The following is a 10,281-nucleotide window of genomic DNA, read 5'->3' as shown; positions in this document are numbered from 1 at the left end:
ATGGTACAATATGTACTAGGGTATATAACCGTGGTACTTGTACCACCAGTGTGTCTTTAGTATAATTTGTATTAAAACTAATATTTCGGTAAAAACAAAATTTTGCAGTAGAAACTCGGCAAACAAATTTTGCTCCGGGTTTTGTCAGGGAAAATTTTCCGCCGATAAGTCTCCACTGTCAAAACATTTTCCGTGATTGGGTTTACACTTCAGGATTTTGCTTCGGGATTTGAGAATCTGCGTATCCTCGCCCGTGCTTGAGTTTACACTTCGGGGTTTTGGTTCGGATTTCTTTTGTACAAGAGTTAGACAGATAACGAGAAGAGGGAGATATAGCGAGAGAAAGGGAGAGAATGATTGAGAGAGAGCGATTGAGTGGGAGAGAAAGAGGAAATGAGTGAGCGAGTGAGTGAAAATGAGTAAGTGAGAGTGGGTGAGTAAGTCAAAGTGAGTGATTGAGTGAAAGTGAGTGAGTGAGAATTCGTGAGTAAGTGAAAATGAGTGTGTGAGGTTGAGTGAGTGAGTGAGAATGAGTGTGTGTGAAAGTACGTGAAAGAGAGAGAGAGTGAGTGAGTGAGAAAGAGTTAGTGAGTGATTGAGTGAGAGTGAATAAGTGAGTAAGCCAGAGTTAGTGAATGTGAGTGAGTGAGTGAGATTGAGCTAGTGAGTGAGAATGTGTGTATGAGCAATGAGAATAAATAGAAGGTGAGGAAGAAGACCAAATGCAAGTGTATTAGTGGATGATGAAAAATGTAAACAGCAAATGGTGACGTACATATTTGCACGGCTTCTTACGGGAGCTCGCTCGAATGTAGTAGTGAAAGCTTTTTCGCCATACACAAAAGGCACGCACACAATATATGGATTTCCATACCTTAGTATTTATTTACATTGGTGTATGAGTGAGATTGAGTGAGTGAATGAGAGAGTGAATGAGTGAGAGAAAGTGAGTGAGAATGAGTTAGAGCGAGTGAGTGAGAATGAGTTAGAGCGAGTGAGTGAGAATTTGTTAGAGCGAGTGAGTGAGAATGAGTTACAGCGAGTGAGTGAGAATGAGTTAGAGCGAGTGAGTGAGAATGAGTTAGAGCGAGTCTCACTATGCACTATTTCTCAATTATCACTGTTCGCTTTTCACTTCTCACTTCTTAGTACTCATTCATTTATTTCATTTCATTTATTTTATTTTATTTATTATCAGACTAAGGCCGGAGTGGCCTGTGCTGCCCATAAAAGTCTTCTCCATTCAGCTTGGTCCATGGCTGCACTTCGCCAACCACGCAGTCTGCGGAGGGTCCGCAAATCGTCCTCCACCTGATCGATCCACCTTGCGCGCTGTGCACCTCGCCTTCTTGTTCCCGTCGGATCGTTGTCGAGAACCATTTTCACCGGATTACTGTCCGACATTCTGGCTACGTGCCCGGCCCACCGCAGTCTTCCGATTTTCGCGGTGTGAACGATGGATGGTTCTCCCAACAGCTGATGCAACTCGTGGTTCATTCGCATCCTCCGCGTACCGTCCGCCAACTGCTCCCCACCATAGTTGGTATGCAACACTCGCCTTTCATAAGCACCCAGGGCGCGTTGGTACTCCACGAGCAGCGTCCAGGTCTCGTGTCCGTAGAGAATTACCGGTCTTATAAGCGTTTTGTAGATAGTCAGTTTGGTACGGCGGCGAACTCTATTCGATCGGAGCGTCTTGCGCTATGCGCCTCCGAATTTCTCTGCTGGTATCGTTATCGGCGGTCACCAGTGAGCCCAAGTACACGAATTCTTCAACCACCTCGATTTCGTCACCACCGATAGAAACTCGTGGTGGGTGGCTTATATTGACCTCTCTTGAGCCTTTTCCTATCATGTACTTCGTCTTCGACGTGTTGATGACTAGTTATTATTTATTTAATCAGACTAAGGCCGAAGTGGCCTGTGCGGTATATAAGAGTCTTCTCCATTCGGCTCGGTCCATGGCTACACGTCGCCAACCACGCAGTCTACGGAGGGTCCGCAAGTCATCTTCCACCTGATCGATCCACCTTGCCCGCTGCGCACCTCGCCTTCTTGTGCCCGTCGGATCGTTGTCGAGAACCATTTTCACCGGGTTACTGTCCGACATTCTGGCTACGTGTCCGGCCCATCGCAGTCGTCCGATTTTCGCGGTGTGAACGATGGATGGTTCTCCCAACAGCTGATGCAATTCGTGGTTCATTCGCCTCCTCCACGTACCGTCCGCCATCTGCACCCCACCATAGATGGTACACGGCACTTTCCTTTCGAAAACTCCAAGTGCGGACTACCGGTCTAATTAGCGTTTTGTAGATTGTCAGTTTGGTACGGCGGCGAACTCTATTCGATCGGAGCGTCTTGCGGAGTCCAAAGTACGTACGATTTCCAGCCACTATGCGTCTCCGAATTTCTCTGCTGGTGTCATTTTCGGCAGTCACCAGTGAGCCCAAGTACACAAATTCTTCTACCACCTCGATTTCGTCACCACCGATGCAAACTCGCGGTGGGTGGCTCACATTGTCTTCTCTTGAACCTCTTCTTATCATGTACTTCGTCTTCGACGTGTTGATGACTAGTCCGATCCGCTTAGCTTCCCTCTTCAGTCTGATGTAGGCTTCCTCCATCTTCTCAAAGTTACGTGCCATGATATCAATGTCGTCGGCGAAACCAAATAACTGGACGGACTTCGTGAAAATCGTACCACTCGTGTCAATCCCTGCCCTTCGTATTACTCCCTCCAAAGCGATGTTGAATAGCAGACACGAAAGACCATCATCTTGCCGTAACCCTCTACGCGTTTCGAAGGGACTCGAGAATGCCCCTGAAACTCGAACTACGCACATCACCCGATCCATCGTCGCCTTGATCAACCGTATCAGTTTATCCGGAAATCCGTTTTCGTGCATTAGCTGCCATAGATGGTCCCGATCGATTGTATCATATGCGGCTTTGAAGTCGATAAATAGATGATGTGTGGGAACGTTGTGTTCGCGACATTTCTGCAATACCTGACGTACGGCGAACACCTGATCTGTGGTAGAGCGTTCACTCATAAATCCTGCTTGGTACTACCCCACGAACTCTCTTGCAATTGGTGTTAGTCGGCGGCATAAAATTTGGGAGAGTACCTTGTAGGCGGCGTTCAGCAATGTGATTGCGCGGTAGTTGCTACAATCCAGCTTATCGCCCTATTTGTAGATGGGACACACGACACCTTCCATCCACTCCTGCGGCAGAACCTCATCCTCCCAAACCTTGGTAATCACCCAGTGCAGCGCTCTAGCCAGTGCCTCACCACCGTGTTTAAACAGCTCTCCTGGTAGTTGGTCAACTCCAGGGGCTTTGTTGTTTTTCAGCCGGCCGATCTCCTCCTGGATTTCCTGGAGATTCGGAGCCGGAAGTCGCATGTCCTGCGCGCGTGCTCCTAGGTTCATTACCATACCGCCACCGTTGTCTGCCATATCGCCATTCAGGTGCTCTTCGTAGTGCTGCCGCCACCTTTGGATCATCTCACGCTCGTTTGTAAGAAGGTTCCCGTTTATGTCCTTATACCTTTACGTGAACGGTTCAACTTCTCATAGAATTTTCGTGCGTTATTAGCGCGGTACAGTTCCTCCGTCTCTTCACGGTCTCGATCTTCCTGCTGGCGCTTTTCCTCCGGAAAATCGAGTTTTGTCTGTTCCGCGCCCGTTTGTATCGTACCTTGTTCGCCCTCGTGCGGTGTTGCAGTAATCTCGCCCATGCTGCATTCTTCTCCTCAACTAACTGCTCACATTCGCCGTCATACCAGTCGTTTCTCTGATCCGGAGCCACCGTGCCTAGTGCAGCGGTTGCGGTGCTTCCAATGGCGGATCGAATATCTCTCCAGCCATCTTCAAGAGATGCTTCGCCTAGCTGCTCTTCCGTTGGGAGTGCCACTTCCAGCTGCTGCGCGTAGTCTTGGGCTAGTCTACCGTCTTGTAGCCGCCCAATGTTAAGCCGCGGCGGACGACTCCGACGCATGTTGATCACCGTCGAGAGTTTTGAGCGCAGACATACTGCAACGAGGTAGTGGTCGGATTCAATATTCGCACTGCGGTAAGTGCGTACGTTCGTGATGTCTGAGAAGAATTTACCGTCGATTAGAACGTGGTCGAATTGGTTTTCCGTTACTTGATTAGGTGATTTCCATGTGACGTTGTGGATATTCTTGCGGGGGAAGAAAGTGCTTCGGACTACCATTCCGCGGGAGGCTGCAAAGTTTATGCATCGTTGGTCGATGTCGTTCGATACGGTATGCAGACTATCCGGTCCGATGACCGGTCTATACCCCAGTAAACCACATATCGTATAACAAACAACAAATAAAGTCGCATTTGCGTCCATTAAAAATCTAAATCGCACTGCATATCAAACTTTATCAGTTTATTGTCGACAAATGTTGTATTGAACGTATCATATACGATAATTTTTACCATAGTGGAAATCAATCGTAATTGTGTAAATAAAAACTCATAATGACTTATATTCCTTGTAATATCCTATATCAGTGCGAATGAATGTCTACGTGAATCGTAATACAATCGAAACCACCTGAGTCCAAGTGGCTTGCAGAAGTTTCAAGCAGTTTTAAAGATATAAATTGTGGAGTTTATGTTGGACAAAAATCCGACTCACTTCAAGATACGCACTATGGTGCCGTGGTAGAGTATCCGCCTGCAAATCCAAAGATCGCATGTTCGAGACTTGGTGCTGGTAAGATTTTTTTTTATTTTTTATATTTTAATGTTTAATCGTAATACTGTTCGTATGATGTCGGGAAAAATCGTGAAATAAAACTCGTATGTACCTATATCGCCTCCACTTTGGTACGTATATAGCCATTCTGTGCATTATATACGATTTAGTTGGTTCTTATATAATAACCTATATCAAGAGTTATATGTACCAAAATGTTGACTGGGACATTTCCTCCCTTCCTACCTGAGCGTTCATGTCACCGATGACGATTTTGACGTCCCGCAGTGGGCATCCATCGTATGTCTACTCCAGCTGCGCATAGAACGCTTCTCTCTCGTCGTCGGATCTTCCTTCGTGTGGGCAGTGCACGTTGATGATGCTATAGTTGAAGAAACGGCCTTTTATCCTCAGCTTGCACATCCTTGCGTTGATTGGCTGCCACCCAATCACGCGTTGGCGCATCTTTCCCAGCACTATGAAGCCGGTTCCCAGCTCGTTGGTGGTGCCACAGCTTTGGTAGAAGGTAGCCGCTCGATGCCCGCTTTTCCACACTTTCTGTCCTGTCCAGCAGATTTCCTGCAGCGCTACGACATCGAAGTTGCGGGGATGTAATTCATCGTAGATTATCCTGTCGCAACCTGCGAAGCCTAGCGACTTGCAGTTCCATGTTCCAAGCTTCCAATCGTGATCCTTTATTCGTCGCCTAGGTCGTTGCCGATTGTATCGAGTCGTGTTATCTTCTATGTCGTTCGTAATAGTTGTTTTTAAAGGCGGCTTATTGGGCCTGCGCAAACCTCCTGTCTCGTCGGAGGGCCGTCGTGTCAGGGCTGTTTAACATCCCACCTAACACCAGGACTTGGGCTTGTGCGCTTTGAGCGGCACACGGTCGCTTTGGCGGAATCTACTTGCGGATTCATGCAGCTTTTTATAGAGGTATAACAGGGCCCACTGTCAAACCCCACCACATCCTAGGCAGGCGCCACAACTCGCAGATGGCCTGGGGAGGGATCGTCAAGCCCTTGGACATAGTCCCTGCTGCCCCCTGCTTTCATTTATTTAGTCTACATCTAAACAGATAACACTGAATCAACAATTTGACGCCACAATACATGGTTCGAGGCCGCATCTCTCCATCCTCGGATACGCCCCACGCTCGCCAAGTCGTTTTGCACCTGGTCTGCCCATCTCGCTCGCTGCGCTCCACGATGCCGTCTCGTACCTGCCGGATCGGAAGCGAACACCATCTTTGCAGGGTTGCTGTCCGGCATTCTTGCAACATGTCCTACCCATTGTACCCTTCCGGCTTTAGCTACCTTCTGGATACTGGGTTCGCCGTAGAGTTGGGCGAGCTCATGGTTCATTCTTCGCCGCCACACACCGTCTTCTTGCACACCGCCAAAGATGGTCCTAAGCACCCGTCTCTCGAATACTCCGAGTGCTTGCAAGTCCTCCTCGAGCATTGTCCATGTTTCATGTCCGTAGAGAACAACCGGTCTTATTAGCGTCTTGTATATGACATTTTTGGTGCGGTGGCGAATCTTTTTTGACCGTAGTTTCTTCTGGAGCACGTAGTAGGCCCGACTTCCACAGATGATGCGCCTCGTATTTCACGACTGACATTGTTATCAGCCGTTACCAAGGATCCGAGGTAGACGAATTCCTCGACCACCTCGAAGGTATCCCCGTCTATCGTAACACTGCTTCCCAGGCGGGCCCTGTCGCGCTCGGTTCCGCCCACAAGCATGTACTTTGTCTTTGACGCATTCACCACCAGTCCAACTTTTGTTGCTTCACGTTTCAGGCGGGTGTACAGTAGGGCAGTTCACATTTCAAAAATGTTCGAAAATTCCAACTCCCATATGTCTATTAGCATCATTTTGATAATATAGGAGTCCTGGCAAAATTTCAGGCAATTCGGTGGCCATTTAGGGGTGGCGCGAAGTCAATTTATGTTTATATGGAAATTTGTATGGGAAAAACGTAAAATTTATTCAAGTCTCCCTACAGCTGTCAAATCGTGATGAATTCAAATAAAAATCCCCAACCTCCATTTTTGGATTCTATATAAATGAGACCTCCGGATAACACATTAGTTATGAGTGGATTGAACGGTTATATTGACAGTGAGAATATGGGATAAATGGCTAAAATGGTGTAATTAGCCGCAAGGTAGCAATGGAAATATAAATCAAAATTAATGAGTTACCCACTGGTTGAGCTCAAATAGATTCCAAAAATGGAGGTTGTGGATGTTTATTTGAATTCATCACGATTTAAGAGTTGTAGGGGGATTTGAACAAATTTTAAGTTTTTCCCATACAAATTTCCATATAAACATAAATTGACTTCGCGCCACCCCTAAATGGCCACCGAATTGCCTGAAATTTTGCCAGGACTCCTATATTATCAAAATGATGGTAATAAACATATGGGAGTTGGAATTTTCGAACATTTTTGAAATTTGAACTGCCCTAGTGTACAGTTCTGCCACCTTTGCAAATGTTCGGCCGACAATGTCCATGTCATCCGCGAAACAAATAAATTGACTGGATCTGTTGAAAATCGTACCCCGGCTGTCCGCATGACGCAATGTTGAACAACAGGCACGAAAGTCCATCACCTTGTCTTAGTCCTAGGCGCGATTCGAACGAACTGGAGTGTTCGCCCGAAATCTTCACACAGTTTTGCACACACTCCACCGTTGCTTTGATCAATCTGGTAAGCTTCCCAGAGAAGCTGTTCTCGTCCATAATTTTCCATAGCTCTACGCGGTCTATACTGTCGTATGCCGCCTTGAAATCAACGAACAGATGATGCGTTGGGACCTGGTATTCACGACATTTTTGAAGGATTTGCCGTACAGTAAAGATCTGGTCCGTTGTCGAGCGGCCGTCAACGAAGCCGGCTTGATAAATTCCCACGAACTCGTTCACTAATGGTGACAGACGACGGAAGATGATCTGGGATATCACTTTGTAGGCGGCATTAAGGATGGTGATCGCTCGAAAGTTCTCACACTCCAGCTTGTCGCCTTTCTTGTAGATGGGGCATATAACCCCTTCCTTCCACTCCTCCGGTAGCTGTTCAGTTTCCCAGATTCTGACTATCAATTTGTGCAGGCAAGTGGCTAGCTTTTCCGGGCCCGTCTTGATGAGCTCAGCTCCGATACCATCCTTACCAGCTGATTTATTGGTATTTAGGCTGTTGGATGGCATCCTTAACTTCCCTCAAGGTGGGGGCTGGTTGGCTTCCATCGTCCGCTGAACTGACGTAGTCATCTTCTCCTCCTTTGCGGGATGCGTTGAGCTTCTGGTAGAACTTGCGTGTTTCTTGAGAACGGCACAGCTGTTCCATCTCCTCGCACTCCGCTTCTTCCAGGCGGCGGCGTTTCTTCTCCTGAAAAAGGCGGGTCTGCTGTCTCCGCTTCCATCTATAACGTTCCACGTTCTGCCGGGTACCTTGCTGCAGCGCGACCGCTCGCGCTGCGTCCTTCTCCTCCAGAATCTGTCTGCACTCTTCGTCGAACCAATCGTTCCGTCGACTTCGTCTGATATACCCGACGTTGTTCTCCGCTGCGTCATTGATGGCTGCTTTAACTGTATTCCAGCAGTCCTCAAGAGGGGCCCCGTCGAGCTCACCTTCTTCCGGTAACGCTGCCTCGAGATTCTGCGCGTATGCAGTGGCGACATCAGGTTGCTTCAGTCGCTCTAGGTCGTACCGCGGCGTTGATGACGGATAGTTTTGGGCGCAGTTTAACCATCACCAGATAGTGGTCAGAGTCGATGTTAGCGCCACGATATGTCCTGACGTCGATAATGTCGGAGAAGTGCCGTCCATCAATCAGAACGTGGTCGATTTGTGATTCTGTCTGCAGTGGTGATCTCCAGGTGTACCGATACGGAAGGCTGTGTTGAAAGTACGTGCTGCAATTAGTCGTAGGCCGTTTTCGTTCGTCAGCCGGTGAGCGCTGAACTTTCCAATAGTCGGTCTAAACTCCTCCTCTTGGCCAACCTGAGCGTTCAAATCTCCTATGATGATTTTGACGTCATGGCTTGGGCAGCTGTCGTACTCACGTTCCAGCTGCGCGTAGAATGCGTCCTTATCATCATCAGTGCTTCCGGAGTGTGGGCTATGCACATTGATTATGCTGAAGTTGAAGAACCAGCCTTTGATGCTCAACTTGCACATTCTTTCATTGATCGGCCACCACTCGATCACGCGTCTTTGCATATCGCCCATCACTATGAAAGCTGTTCCCAGCTCGTGTGTGTTGCCGCAGCTCTGGTAGATTGTATGATTACCTCTAAACGTTCGCACCATTGATCCCTTCCAACAAACCTCCTGCAGTGCTACGATGCCGAATCCACGGTCCTTGAGCACATCGGCGAGCATGCGTGTGCTCCCGATAAAGTTGAGAGATTTGCAGTTTCACGAATTGGGTTTCTAATCGCTAGTCCCTTTTTGTCGCAGTGGTCTTCGCCGATGGTTCCGGTCCGAACTCTATTGTTGATTGTTCGTTGCTTATGTTTTTTTTAAGACTGGCTTTCAGGGCCTGACACCAAACCCCCTAAACTTCCGGAGGACCAATTCTCCTTATTCCCGGTGGACCAAGGTGCACAGTTTCACTTAGAGTCCCTCGCTGGCACTCGGACGGTGATCAGCCGCCCCCAACATGGAGAACAGACGCTCAGTAAGATTTGCACCTCCGGAGAGGGGTGAGATCTTTCCGAAATTCCAAGTTTAATCTTTTCGTTCCAAAGGGTTACAAAGGAATTTCATCCTTGGTTCCGATGGGAACCCTTCCTAGAGTCCGAAGGAAACCATTCCGGGATTCCGAAGGGAACCCGACCGGGATTCGGATGGGAATACTTCCGGGATTCCAATGGGAATACCTTTGGGATTCCCAAGGGAATCCTTCCGGGATTCGAAAGGGGACCCTTCTGGGAGATTTTGAGATTTCAACGGAGATGCTTCCGGGATATCAAAGGAGATCCTTCCGAGATTCTGAAGTGAATTCCTAAAAAAATCACTCCATTATTCCAGTTCTTTCAACTTCCAGGATTTCCTTTGTACTCCCAGTATCCCTTTCGTAATTTATGAAAGATAATCTTTGGAATCCCTAAAGGATCTATGAGGTATCTTGAAAGGATTACATATCTGAGGAATTTCGAAAGAATTTTCTAAGTACTTCTGAAAGTATTCTCTGAGTTATTCTGGCTTCAAAATTCTGCTTCAAGATGCTGTAAGAAATTACGGATGAATTCTCTCCAGAATCCTGAAAAGATTATCTCCAGAAACCTGAAAAGATTCTCTCCGGAAACCCTAAAAGTTTCTCCAAGGATTTACGAAAGGATTTTCGTCAGAATCCTGAAAGCATGTGGCGGAGACAGAGGTGGGGCACCACGCGATGCAATCACACCAATGTTCTCGAAGGCTGATGTTCTTGCGCTTAGTGGTGCCCCATCAAACAACAATAGCTAGCTCCGCCAGTGAGCATGCTATTATGAATCCCGAAAGGATTATCCTCAGAATCCCGAAAGGATTCTCTTCACAATCCCTAAA

At 47.6% G+C, this 10,281-nt stretch overlaps 1 pseudogene; it reads left to right on the top strand.

Moving 5' to 3' along the window:
• The first annotated feature begins 6,583 nt into the window (after positions 1-6,583).
• LOC134226949 (uncharacterized) overlaps positions 6,584-10,281 on the top strand; it is a 439,829-nt pseudogene continuing 436,131 nt past the window's right edge.

The sequence above is a fragment of the Armigeres subalbatus genome, chromosome 3, assembly GCF_024139115.2.
Source record: "Armigeres subalbatus isolate Guangzhou_Male chromosome 3, GZ_Asu_2, whole genome shotgun sequence".
NCBI lineage: Eukaryota > Metazoa > Arthropoda > Insecta > Diptera > Culicidae > Armigeres > Armigeres subalbatus.
Note: the sequence above shows the minus strand (reverse complement) of the source record. Positions and strands in the feature narration are given on the sequence as shown.